The 13712-nt window shown below is 37.2% G+C and overlaps 1 long non-coding RNA gene across 1 annotated transcript; it reads right to left on the reverse strand.

Annotated features, from left to right (window-relative positions):
* Window positions 1-783: 783 nt before the first annotated feature.
* LOC114211285 (uncharacterized) lies at window positions 784-9139 on the reverse strand. The gene is made up of 3 exons (XR_003609726.2): window positions 8885-9139; window positions 5696-5812; window positions 784-890 (listed from the first exon to the last, which is right to left on the reverse strand). It is a non-coding gene; the product is annotated as an uncharacterized LOC114211285 (long non-coding RNA).
* Window positions 9140-13712: the final 4573 nt, after the last annotated feature.

Here is a 13712-nt window from a genome sequence, read left to right on the forward strand (position 1 = left end):
TGTGTGTGTGTGTGTGTGTGTGTGTGTGTGTGTGTGTAGAAGTTCTTTCCTAGAAAGCCATGGGGTTTGGAGGTGAATTCCCATAGGTTAATGTGGACACAGTTTGCATAGACATTGAAGGACTGTCCTACAAGTGAAATAAAATAAACACACTTCAGGTAAAAACATATAGGGAGATAACTATAGGATATTGTACACAGTACCTATTCAATTATCTGCAGATAATTTAATTAGGATTTTTTTCCTGAAGTGGAAATCAAACATATGAAAGAATATTTTCCAAAAAAACTCAAAAGTTCTATTTACTTTGCTTCTCTAGCCAATATATTTCACTTCTTCTCTAGCTAGCCATTACTGTCTCTAGGCATCGGATACATGGTGTGTCCTTAATGCATACAGAGCCTTTGGTGCTTGGCCCCATGCCACCTCCATGAATAAAATGAGGTAGGCTATGTGATCTCTACCTTACAGCTATGATTTGGTCACATAAGATCTTAAATCTGATTTTTCAAAAAGTCTGGATAGTTGATTTAGTCCATCAGTTTGAAGTTCACTTTTATCCAGGAGTTAAAGTGCCCAACAACCTAAATGTGTGATGACCAAAATCCTTCTGAGATGGTGTAAATGTGGACATACTTTGGTTAATGGTTGATTTCACAGTACATGAAAATGTATGATTTTATCAGTTCTCAATGTCTCTTGTCATACTATCTGCCTGAGATGAGGGAAACACTCAGAGCTTTGTCCAGGTCTCACTGTACTCACCTTTTCTAAGACCTCAGGGACTCCTTCCTTGTCTGCTGGTGTATTTGGAAGAGATCTCATCTGGAAATTTTGGCAATCTTGACCACATAAATTTCTCTGGGCTTTTACTTCTTCAAAACTAGAATCTAGAATGAGGAACAAAAAACAGATGATATTAAAGCACTAACATTTAATTTCATCTACTTCTGTTTTTCTTTAATGAAAATACTTAGAAGTTTACTTAATGCTTTATGAGCACACCAAAGGCTATCATAATGGTGCAGAATATATATTCAGATTAGGAAAAAATGCTGCTGGTTTAGAAGTATAACTTTCAATACTTAATACATTTCTGTGTCTATAACCATGCAATTGACTTTCTTGTAGTCGTGTCATAGGTTTGACTTTGAGATTATTTTATGCTAGGTATTTAGTGGACAGTGACTTGATTTTTGCCTCATGAATTTGAAGACCCAATTATCTTCCTTCTTTGCCTCACAGATCTGAAAATGAGGTCATCTTTCCAGCCCTCTCTGATGCGGTATGTAGCACCTTCTCTCAGGGGAAATTAGCCAAGGCTCACTTCAACACAACCAGCCTTGCTGGTCCTCACCTCACCCACCTCCCAGCTCCAAATAACTAACATCAATATGTGATTCTTATGTTTCTGTTTTTCTTCAGTGTAGCAACCTCTAAAGGTGAACTCTTATATTTTACACATTAAGACATATTAATTTTCAAATGCACCTTGTCTAAAAAGCAATGGTTGAAAAAACAAGGTTATATGAAATAGTTCCTGTGCTGTGAGGTCAGATGTAAAATGAGAGTAGTTTTCCCTCCAAATCTCATGAAAGTCTGTCGGTAGAAAAGTCACCAGAAAGACCACATGGATGACATCAATGACTGTAGACCTAGTTTCTTATTAGTAGGTATCAGCTTGCAGAAAATAAAGTGAGTTTGGTAAATGCACATTATTTGTGTTGTTGTCTACTAATCATGCTATTTTTAGAAAAGGACAGAATAAATTTTAAAGAAGCACAGAGTAGTTACACTATTCAATCAGGGATAACTAAATGAGAAGTAAAATAGACGTTATAGTTACTGTTTGCAAAGAGTCTTATAAATATTAAAATTCTAAAGAAGCGTAGGCTTACTACACGGGTGACCTCATGGTTACAGGCTTGTGATTTATGTTAAGTTTGAATGAAATCTACACTCTGAGTGTGGTTATTGGGGGAAAAGTGGAAGCCAAACCTTTGTAAATAACTCTGTAATGACTTGTTGTAGGCAGTTCCATTTTCAGAAAGGACATACAAAGCACACTCGTGATTCACTCTTCCGTTTTGTTGAGCCTTACCTCTGCATGAAGTGCATCGTCTGTGTTCTGAGTGCCTGTCACAGACACTCGTCAAGAAAGTAAAGTCACTCAGCAAACTGTCTGAACTCTTAAACTGTATTAGCACTGTCATTTTTCCATCCCAGCTTATGTGTCATAACTTAAATCTCATCTTTTCTGCTCTATGTGTTCACACATGTTAGTTCAATGTTCTCGAGTGTCAAAAGTTGCTGTTGCATACAAAAATCTGTGGGGGACGTGACTACGTATAAAATATGGCCTTAGGAATTAGGACTGATCTTGGGAAATTTTATTATACGTGTATCACTTCTGAACTTTATATAAAATAATTATATAGCATATAATAATCTGCATCTGGCTTCTTTTGCTCAGCATAATGTTTTTGAGACACAATCATGTTGTTGCCTGCATCTGTGGTTGGTTCATTTTTATTGCTTATTAATATTCTATTATATAAATTTGCCAGTTCACCTGTTGGCGGACAGTTTGGTTTTTTCCAATTCTTAATGTGTAGAAATAAAGCTGCTGTGGGCATCCTTGGGAAAGTCTTCTGCGGACATATATTCATTTCTCTGGGGTGAATGCCCAGGACTGACATTGACAGGTCTTATGGGAAGTGGATATTTAGCTCTGAAGTGGCTACACACCTTTGCATTCCCACTAGGGTTCCAGGTGCTCTGCATCCTCACATGCACTTGGAACTGTCTTTCTTTTTTTTTTTCTTTTTAATTTAGAAATTCTATTAGGGGTGCAGTGGTATCTAATCTGGGAATTTAATTAGGATTTTCCTCATAGAGAATGATACTGAACATCTTTTCCTATGCTTGTTGATCATTTATGACTCTTCTTTTGTGAAGTTTCTCTGAGTTTCTTCTTTTGGGTATTGAGCTACTTTTATCTTCTGCTTTCAGTCCTTGCCAGAGATCTGTAGTGGAATTCTTCTACCAGTCTATGGCTTGTCCTTTCATGTCCTGTCACTGTGTTTTTTGAACAGTCTATTTTCAGCATTGCCAAAGTCACATTTTACCTTTGACATTTCTTCCTTGCTTTTTCAGAAATATAACATTACAACAGCTTGATTCCAGTGGCCCAGCCTCCTGCTTTGCACTTTATGTTTTTCATATACTTTTCTATCCACGTACGTAGTAATCACCACCTAGCACGGTTCTTTTTTCTTAAGCAGTTTTTACTTAAGAAGAAACTACAAGACGGAAAGCACGAAGTTTAACTATCTCAGAGAGCGCTTTGCTCCTCCCGAGAGATGCAAGCTTTTATCTGTACCCTTTCCCTTCAGTCTGAAGAGTATCTCTTGGCATTTCCCTGCGTGCACGTTTCTTTTTTTTTTCCGTAGTGCAGGCTTCTTGGAGCAGATTCCTTCGGCTTTCATTAATCTGAAAATGTCTCTATTTCAACTTCTTATTTTAAGGATGTTATACCAGAAGTAATTATTTTGGCATTTTCATTTTTTCCCTAAATTTTTCTGAAGTTTCACAATTATGTGTCTGTGTAAGAGGTTTTGTTTGTTTTTATTCATCCTGCTTAGGCTTTACGGGCTTGTTGAATGAGTAAACTGATTTTTTTAAAAACCAAATTTGGGACTCTTGTGCTTTATTTATTCATAACTTTATTTTTGGCCTCGTCCTCATCACTTTTTACATTAATCCATTTGATAGTCTCCCCCGGTATCTGAGAGTCTCTTATTCTTTGGTCCTATTCTCTAATGTCTATTCCTCAGATTGGATAATTTCTATTTTTCTGCCTTCCATTCCACAGACACTAAATTTCTGACATCTTCAAACTACTGTTGAGTTAATTTAGGGAAATTTTCCTTTCACTTTGTACACTTTAAACACTTTTAAACTTTGATATGTTCTATCAGTTTACTGATCAAGATAATATTTTACTTTAATATTTGGAATATGTTTTCCTTTGGCTCTTTGTTAGTTGCTTTAAAGGTTTTGCCTGCTAAATGCAATAGCTATGTGACCTTGAGGTTGATTTCTACTTAATGATGTGATTTGCTCATATGGTAGTGCATGTTGGGCTATTTCAGACACTGCCAAACTCTCGCAAAATTGTACCATTTTACATTTTCATCAGTAGTGTATGAAAATTCTAGTCCTTCCTTTTCAACATTTAGGTGTGTTTTGCATTTTGAATTTTAGCTTTTTTAATAATTGTGTAGCAGTGTCTCATTGGGGTTTTAATTTATATTTCCCTAAAGAAAAATCATATTTAGTGTATTTTCAACCTCGTTTGTTATTAAAAAAGAAAGTAATACTTTTACAAAATAATCCAATATAAGGGAGAACCTGTATGCACTGATTTTTTTATCTCAGTATTATTTGTAATATCAACCTTCTAATTTACACTAAATATACAGCAATAAGGGAATTAGTGATAAATTATTATTTCTTTATTATTTGTAAGATAATTTAAATCATTAAACTATGAAGTATAATAGAAATAAAAGTTTTTATATTAATTTCAAAATGCTATATTTACAAAATGATTAAAATAACATAAAACAAACATACAATTAAAAAAAAGAAACACTTTTAACTGTAGAGAACAAACTGATGGTCACCAGAAGGTAGGTTGCGGGGGGATGGCGGAAACAGGTGATGGAGCTGAAGGAGGACACCTGTCGCGATGAGCACAGAGTGATGTATGAAGTGTTGAATCACTATATTGTATGCCTGAAATTAATATTACACTGTATGCTTATTATACTGGAATTAAAAATAAATAAACAAACATTTTTAAAAAATAGAGAGTCCTAAAATGGGGAAATGCACTAATGCATGACCATACTAACATCGTACAAATAAAGAGAATGGAATAATTTTTTCTTTTATTTTTATTGTTGTATCTAGAAGTTTCCAATAATAGAATAATTCTTTCTTATGAAAACACGAGCTACTTAATTTTAAAATAAGGATTAGTCATGCCTTTTCAGGAATACTGATTTATTATAAACATATGTACACTTTAATGACATTATAGATTCTCTGGTTTAGATGAAAGTAAAAGTTCATACAATTTAGATTCGACTCTGATGCTCATTTCTGCTAAAGTCTTCTGTATAATATACCCCTTTCTAGCTGGACTTCTAGTTTTAGCACATCTTGTGAAAATGGCCAGCATCTCTGTGTTTTCAGCCTTTCAAAGTGCTGAGAATATACTTTCTTCTGTTGATTCAGGATCAGTTTCCTAAAGACTGTACTCAGACTTTTTGAAGTATAATCCCATTTGTACATGGCAATCATCCAAATGCATAAAGACACCGATCACACAAACACAAAACAAAACAAAAACAACAAAAACATATATATCCTCATTTACCTGGCACTGGGTCTTGTCAATGTTTTGGTCACACTATTCTTAATGCATTTGCAATTTATCTCTAGCTTTCCTTAAAGTTTATCGCCCGGATTTGAATATATTTCTGTAGTTTTGGTATCACTAGCTCAGAACAGAAAGACACCATTGCCTTTCTTCCTTTCCATTAATGAAGCTTAAACTCTAACTAGCTTCTTTCGGCCTCATGGAGAAAACATTTTTAAAGGGGTACAGATCATAAACTGAGATTACCTTTGAGTTTTAAGGTTGATCACAACTGACTTTTTAATGAAAAAATGAAATCAAAGCCATTTCTATTCTTCCCATCCTCTGGACTTGCAGTGAATCAATAAGACTCCCCAAAACATCCTGCAAAACACACATTCCACTCAATAAGGTGTTAGTAAATCAATACCAGCAAAGAGAGATTATTTTATGGGGCAGAAACTTATACTCTATTAAACTTAACTGTTTAATCATGCTGGGTACTACATTTTAAATATGTCTTGGCAGAAAGAGAACTCTATCCAAGGCTTTTCTTTGCTATGCTTTTATATATTTCTTATGACCCAAAGTATAAAGATATTCAAAACACATTTTTTATTTCCTGACCAAAAGACATTATTTATTGGTTGAGGCACATGAGATTTATTCCACTATTCCTTCCTCACTTAATATGTTCCCTTGAATTATAGTTGAGGTTAATTGATTTAAGTGAGTACTTCAAGAACTGGGACTTTTCCTTTGTCTTAAGTTTTCACTGATGACTTTGTCTTGGATGGAAATACCGCACGCAGTGTATAACTGCCCTAAGTGCATAGTGGTAAATCTCCATCCTTGCCTTTTTCTCAGAGGTTGTTAACTAAAAAAAAAAAAAAAATTAAAAATTAATTAATTAATATTCCTTATGGCATTTTGGTAAGCATTCTACTTAATTGCTTAAATTTTTATGACTCTACAGGAATAGGGTCCCTTTTTAGGCAATGATGGACCTTTTGGCTAAGGGTAAGCTTTGTTATGTCTCAATTCTTTTGGTCCACAGACAAGAACTTCTCTCATGAGAGAAACAGCTAGCATCATAAAGACATTCACAGGGATAAAAAATTAATTTTACAATGGAACACTTACTTTTAGAAAATTGGAATAATTTTCAGTGGTATCACCCCCCCCCACACACACATACACATTGCATTTCTTAATGTCATGAACCAAAATTATGTTATCATTTTTAGGTTTACTGAATCTTGTCTCTCCAAGTAGAATATTAGGAGAAGTTTTGTTGTTATTGTTGAATTGCTAACGCTATTGGTGTCCAGTAGAGTGCCTTTGTCATAGAAGGCACACAGTTATTTTTTTGTTAAATAAGCATGATTTGTACTATATAAATATTTATTGAATTATTAAATAAATACACGATGGGATGTATAGATAATCGAATAACAACATTAATTACTGCGATGTTAGGACACATAGAAAGAAATAACAGGGCTTACCTACAAAGTGAAACAGGAGGCTATAAACAAAACATTGGCTTTATTGGCTCCAGATTTCTGGTACTTTTATATCAATGATTAAAGTGGGAACTTTTTAAAATGGCAATTGTGTCGGTGGCATTGACTTCTTAGCAGTGGATATGAAGTATCAGCAAGAAATGCGAGGGGAAATATATTGGAAACAGAGCTCTAATGAAAAGTAAGATGTCAAAGATAAAGAAAAACAGTCATTATTTATATAGAAGAACTATGAGATGTTGAGTGCTTATATTCCCTGAGTTAACCCAAGGATTGACTTTTTGAAGGTTTAATGTGGATATATTTGGACTTCCAGGGAAGATGGTGGAGGAGGGGGATCCTAAGCTCACCTTGTCCCATGGATATACCTAAGTAACATGCACATAGGTGTAAATAACCCAGAAAACAACATAATTAATATAATATTCATATTTATATAATAATTGTTATTAATATTAATTCTTTAAAATGGGATCAAACTTAAGTGACCATCAGCTTAATGTCCTTGGTCACAGGATCTTGAACTTAATCTCAAGTGCCACTTGAGTTCTACCATAGAACTCAAAGAAAACTAGTGAGTGAAGAGCAAGGATGATACAGACCCCAGCTTTTGGAGGGGGCAGCAGGGCAGTGCTTACGTTCATTTTTCAGAAGCAGAAAGGCATGCCATCGATGATGGTAGAGCAACCTTGGTCTTTGTGTAGTGGGGTTTTCATGAGACCATTTTTGGGGCATGTTAGCAGATCTGCCCTTGGCTGTTTACCTTGTAAGCCAGCTTCGGCAGCCCTCCCCCAAATTATTTAATATATATGTTTTTCCCTCCTTAATTCAGGCAGAGTTAGTTACTGTTATTGAAAGAAAAATCTATTAACTGATAGGAACCAAAGGCAGATATGGACATCATATACAAATACTCATAATAAAATAAGTCAAAAGGTAAACAATATAAATTGAAGATTTGGGAATTGAAAAACATAAAAAAATTTTTTTGAGTGGAAATATCTGGTAAGTTACTTGGAAGAAAAAAAATGTATCTGAGCAGAAGAAGTCTGAATGTGGGACAAAGACCACAGAATGTAAACAGGGAAAGAATGGAGAGTCTATCAAGCAAGAGTCAAACTTCACAGAGATCACCGGGGACTTCATCGGGAACTTTTGAGAGCATTTTTTGAGTAAAGAGATCATATAGTGACTTTCTCACAAACTCACATCCAACTACATTGTGAAAGCACCATGAGGTCCTCTGATTATCCAACAAGAGTTCTTTCTTTTTTTTTTAAGATTTTATTTATTTATTTGTCAGAGAGAGAGAGAGAGAGAGAGAGAGAGAGCACACACAAGCAGGGGGCAGAGGGAGAGGGAGAAGCAGACTCCCCGCTGAGCAAGGAGCCTGATATGGGGCTCGATCCCAGGACCCTGGGATCAAGAGCTGAGCCGAAGGCAGACGTTTAACCGACTGAGCCACCCAGGCATCCCCAACGAGTGTTCTTTCTACCAAATCAACCATAGTCACTCACAGTCAGCACCATATGATTTGGTGCTTCATTGCTTCATCTCTATAAATATAAATTTGCCATGCCTGCTTGGTCACATCTTCCAGATGGGCATGCAGGGTTTCCCCCATTTTCCTCGTGTCCTAGTCTAGGATGCTGCACTAGGGTGCTCTCCCAACTCCTCAGGGGTTCTCTGTACCCACGTCCCTACTTCTGCTGTCCTTGCCAACCTCCCAGCCCATGGCAATTCTCAGATTGCATTGTGGAGCTGAGTGGGCTCCCAGTTATTTCACCATAACTATGTCTTCAATCTTGGCCTCTGTCTATTGAACTGAACGTCTGGTCTGTGCTGTGTTGGGTATATCTGTGCCTGTTCTCAAGGACCAAGGGGAGAATGGGACAGAGGGGATGCATGGAGGAATAATCCTAGCACTCACCGCTGTCGTCTGGAAGTGGAGCGGAGCTCTTGCAGAAAGCAGCAAACGCCTTTGCACCTCCAGTGGTTCAGTTGCTAAAAGACCTGTTATTCATAAATACCAAGTACAGCTTTGAGTCCTTCTACTGATCTCCCTTTTCTAGACGAGGGGCTTGACCCACTCTGAATGCTGAACACCAGCTGCTTATATTGAAATTTAGAACAGTTGAAACCTCTGTTTGGGGAAAATTCAGCTGCTTACTCCAGCTCCTGCAGGAACACACTGCCAAACAAATAAATTAATACATTAATTAAAAAAAAAGAATACAGTGCTGATTTCCAGAAACCTATTCTGGTTGTTTAAATCAATGATGACAAAAGGTTTTTTCCATGTTGCCATTCATCATCTCAGCTAAACCTGACCTTTAACAGAAACTCCAGAAACAAACTTCTAGCAGTTTGTCTTTGCCACCTGTGAATCAGACGCCTATGCTCATTGTTGTCTTAATTATTTGGGGGGTGTTTGTGAAAAATGTAAACACTCACAGGGGTAAAATGAAAAGATAATAGTCACAAAGTCTCCATTTTAAATATTTCAGGAGAGTAGTCCCTGCAATCTTCTTCATTAACAGTCTCCTTTCTGCAGAGTGACTGGATTAAAGAACACCTCTAGAATTAAAATATAACACATAACATGTTTCATTGTCCTCAGAGCCGGGCAGGTGGGACACCGCTCTAAATTCCAATGTCAGAGTGGCCGCGAGCCACAGACACACCAAAACTACGTCATAAAACATATAGGCAGCAATAAAATTATTCTCATCAAGTCCAGAACTTGAACAGGTCAGATGAAATTCCTGGATTTTTATAGTCTCTCCTAAAATAACGCTTAATTATCAATATAATGAAAATAAAAAAGAAAATTATTCCCATCAAATTCACATCTCGGAAGCAACAAATGCAACTCTGAAGAATATCATATTCAGAAATCTAGCAAATTATGTGATAATCCTGGATGATATCCATCACATCTTTCTGACATTGTGAGACTATTTCTATTGAAACATATTCTGATTCAAGTTAATTATATGAAACTTCATTGGAGAAACTTGGCAGAGACTTCAGTATTTTATTTTACAACATTTTAAAGATGGAGACAGAAAATGTAGGAACTAGCTTTCAAATACTAACTTAAAATATACCATATTTTGCTTCTACTGCTACATGTTTTGAAATAAGCTGGCTTCATTATCAGCTTGCCTAATTAAGTTATCTATGCTTGAAAACACTCAGGTTTTCAAAAGATCACAAAATGCACTTGTACACAAAAGAGCACATATCTAATTATAGGACGGAAGAACAAAGCTAGCAAAACAAGAAACAATAGTATGCACCAAAGGCAAATGCATCAGAACATAGAACATTAGCATGATGGTCTTTAAAAGAACCATATCTTGCATCCCACAGGCAGCCCCATGGAATGGTGTACATTTTGGGGTCTAACAGCAGAATGTATACTAGAAAAAATGAAAAACTTCTGGGTTTATTAGGCATGATTGTAAAATGTGGCGCTACAGTGGACAAATACATATTGTTAATCTGAAAATAAGAGCTACAATGAGGGGCAAATTAGTGTTTATTTTGGGAATCAAAGAAGTGCCATTCAGACAACACAGATTCAGATAGAAACCCAAATAGTGTCCTGCTTGTAAGCAGAAAGCAAGGAGTTTTTATAAGGAAAAGGAAAGCGGACAACTACATCTGTTAAGAAAAGAGAAAAAAGAAAGGCTGACACTACTCTTGGTTATATACTGATTCTATCTTCAGAAAGTCCACAAATGTCAGTCTTGTGATCAGGATGTCCATTTTCCTGCTGACTTCTCAAGCAATTGCTTAAAACAACTGCAGTTCTGTCCAGTCCAAAGGTTATGACCCAGTTCAAACAGCGGCGGGCAAGACAGTTTTGTCTGCAGTAGCTCTTTAGTCACGTCAATTTTTCACAGTACAAAGGATATAAAAATAATTAAGGGACAGAAATGATCCCTGTGAAGATTAAAGAATTTAACCAGATATTATTGGTCGAATACATAGTAAATTTAGAGAACAAATAACAGTTAAAATAAGAAATTAGGGAAGACATGACTTCTGGAATGATAGCATGATGAGTGCTATAAGCCCCACTCCCTACAAAACAACTGCAAATGGTGAAATTACTAAAACAAACAAACAAACAAACAAACAGACAAACAAAAACCACTTAAAGTCTCTGGAAATTGTCCCAGGGCATATCACAAACATGGAAACATTTTTGAGAATCTTCTAGGGGAGCCTGGGTGGCTCAGACGGTTAAGCGTCTGACTCTTGATTTCGGCTCAGGTCATGATCTCGGGGTCATGAGATCGAGCCCTGCATCAGGCTCCACACTCAGCAGGGAGTCTGCTGGAGATTCTCTAAGTAAATAAGTAAGTATGTAAGTAACTAAATAAATAAAATCCTTAACAAATTTTTTAAAAAATAAAAATAAATAAGATAAAAATCTTCTAAATTATGATACCAACAACCAGGGTCTGTGACACTTGAGCATCACCTGCTTTCTCCTTCCCCTCCTTGCCTCAGAGTTTTTACAGAATCTCTAATCTGCCGGGGGTCGGGGGTGGCACCAAACAAATAGAGCTTCTTCTCCCTCATTTCCTAGTTAAGGGATATGCTACCTCACCAGGAGGGCCAGGTTGCCAGCATTTCTCATCCCTATTGGCTGCAAGTTGCAGAGGCTAAATTCCTACCACTTGAAGCTGAGAAATTAAGGTCCCCTTTCCTCTTCTCAACCCTCACTAATAGGTTGGGGGCTCAGCTCCAGGTGCCCCAGGCATGGCAGGCCCAGAAGATGGAGGAAACCATTACCCTTTCTCTAAGCCCCTTCAGAGGGTGCAAGAGCAATGCTGGGGAGGCAAGCCAAGGAGATGAGAGGTTGCCATACTGGGCCATAAACCAGGGCTGTCCCTCTGACAGGATCAAGCCTCTGTCCCTGTCTCTGGATATGAAGCAAAGACTCAGATAGTCTGCCCTGATGGGGAGGACATGCATGAAAACAGAAAGCTCCAAAGCTCTCACTAAAGAAACTGACTTCATCTGAAAGACAAATGTTGCTCAGAAACCGAAGTGATTTTGGTGATAAGCAGGGGGAGTAATAAGCTAAAATTCAGTCCAGGAACATTACCAGAGAACCAGGTAAAGAGACAGCTAAAAAGACCTGTCCTGTGGTCAGAATAAACCTCCAAGACTTGCCTCAGAAACTTGCTCTGCAAGGGAATGGGGTCGGATCAGGCTGTGAAAGCAATTTATAACTCAAGGAATCATTGATCAGCCTGCAATTAATGGAGACTACAAACTGGGTGTAATACCAGCACAGGCAGACAGCTTAACAGAGAGCCCAGGGAACGAGAGAGTTAAATGCAGTCCTGCTAGATGGGTTAGCCTGGTGATGGGTATTAAAGAGGGCACATTCTGCATGGAGCACTGGGTGTTATGAACAAACAATGAATCATGGAACACTACATCAAAAACAAATGATGTAATATATGGTGATTAACATAACAATAAAAAAAATAAAAAAAAATGCAGTCCTGCTAAAGCGACTGTCATTCCCAAGTGACCAACCTCTGCCTAAGGCTGCACCCTCCAAGGAACATCAATGGCCTCATACTGGAGGGGAAACAGACTTTGCTAAAACAGTCCAACCAAGTCACTAAACAAGGGAACAGCAAAGCTTAAATTCATGAATATTTCAACGAATTGTAAGAAGTAGGGATTTCAAGTGAGGAACTGAAAAAAATAATGGTTTTCAAATTGAGGGAATGCCTTAAAATGCTGTCAAGGTCAAGTTAAAATATTCACGCATACATGACTGATAAAAGAAGAGGGAGGAAAGCCACAACTTCAGCCAGATATCCAGAAGCAGTCCTTTTGCTACATGGTGCAGAGTCTGAATGTGTTTCTAGAAAGTGACCTCAGCAGCGTTAGAGCAGTGAGGTTCCTTGGACCAACTGAAAGGCTACACATGATATTTTCTAGATCTGCCAGAACATTTTAAAATGACTCTTAGGATATGGGAATGCACACTACATGCTGGTAAAGGGCTTGTTTTAATGCTCATTCATCACTGCACTCTCACAACTATATTTAGGATTTTTTTAATTATTGGAACATGGTATTTGGTAGGTTATTTGAAATGTTAGTTAAAATGTATCATAAATGTATGAGTCTAGATATTTATTTAAAACAGACAATTCTAGGGCGCCTGGGTGGCTCAGTTGGTTAAGCGACTGCCTTCAGCTCGGGTCATGATCCTGGAGTCCCGGGATTGAGTCCCGCATCGGGCTCCCTGCTCCGCAGGGAGTCTGCTTCTCCCTCTGACCCTCATCCCTCTCGTGCTCTCTGTCTCTCATTCTCTCTCTCTCTCTCAAATAAATAAAATCTTCAAAAAAAAGAGTAATAAAAAAATAAAACAGACAATTCTAGTGGCAACTGCCCAGCATAGTTCCTCAAATCAAAAATTGAAAAGTATTTAAGAATTACAATGATTCAAGACATACCATCTAATTCGGTCCTACTGTCAATTGAGAGTAAATTATGTATGTTGATCAAAACAAACACAATTCATAATTATGCTTAAATGGGGGCCAGGAAAATCTGTACAATTTATCACATAATTAATGTTCATTGGTAACTATGATTTGTGTAATTTTTATCTGTCTGGTTTCTTCCCCAACATCAGAGGCTAAAGAATGCGTTAGAATGCAAATATTTTCTTTGAAAGCTGATCCCCCGGAAGGGTTACCAGAAAGTGGGGG

The sequence above is a fragment of the Eumetopias jubatus genome, unplaced genomic scaffold, assembly GCF_037043125.1.
Source record: "Eumetopias jubatus isolate StellerSeaLion01/CBP00866 unplaced genomic scaffold, mEumJub1_p1.0 scaffold_13, whole genome shotgun sequence".
Lineage (NCBI taxonomy): Eukaryota > Metazoa > Chordata > Mammalia > Carnivora > Otariidae > Eumetopias > Eumetopias jubatus.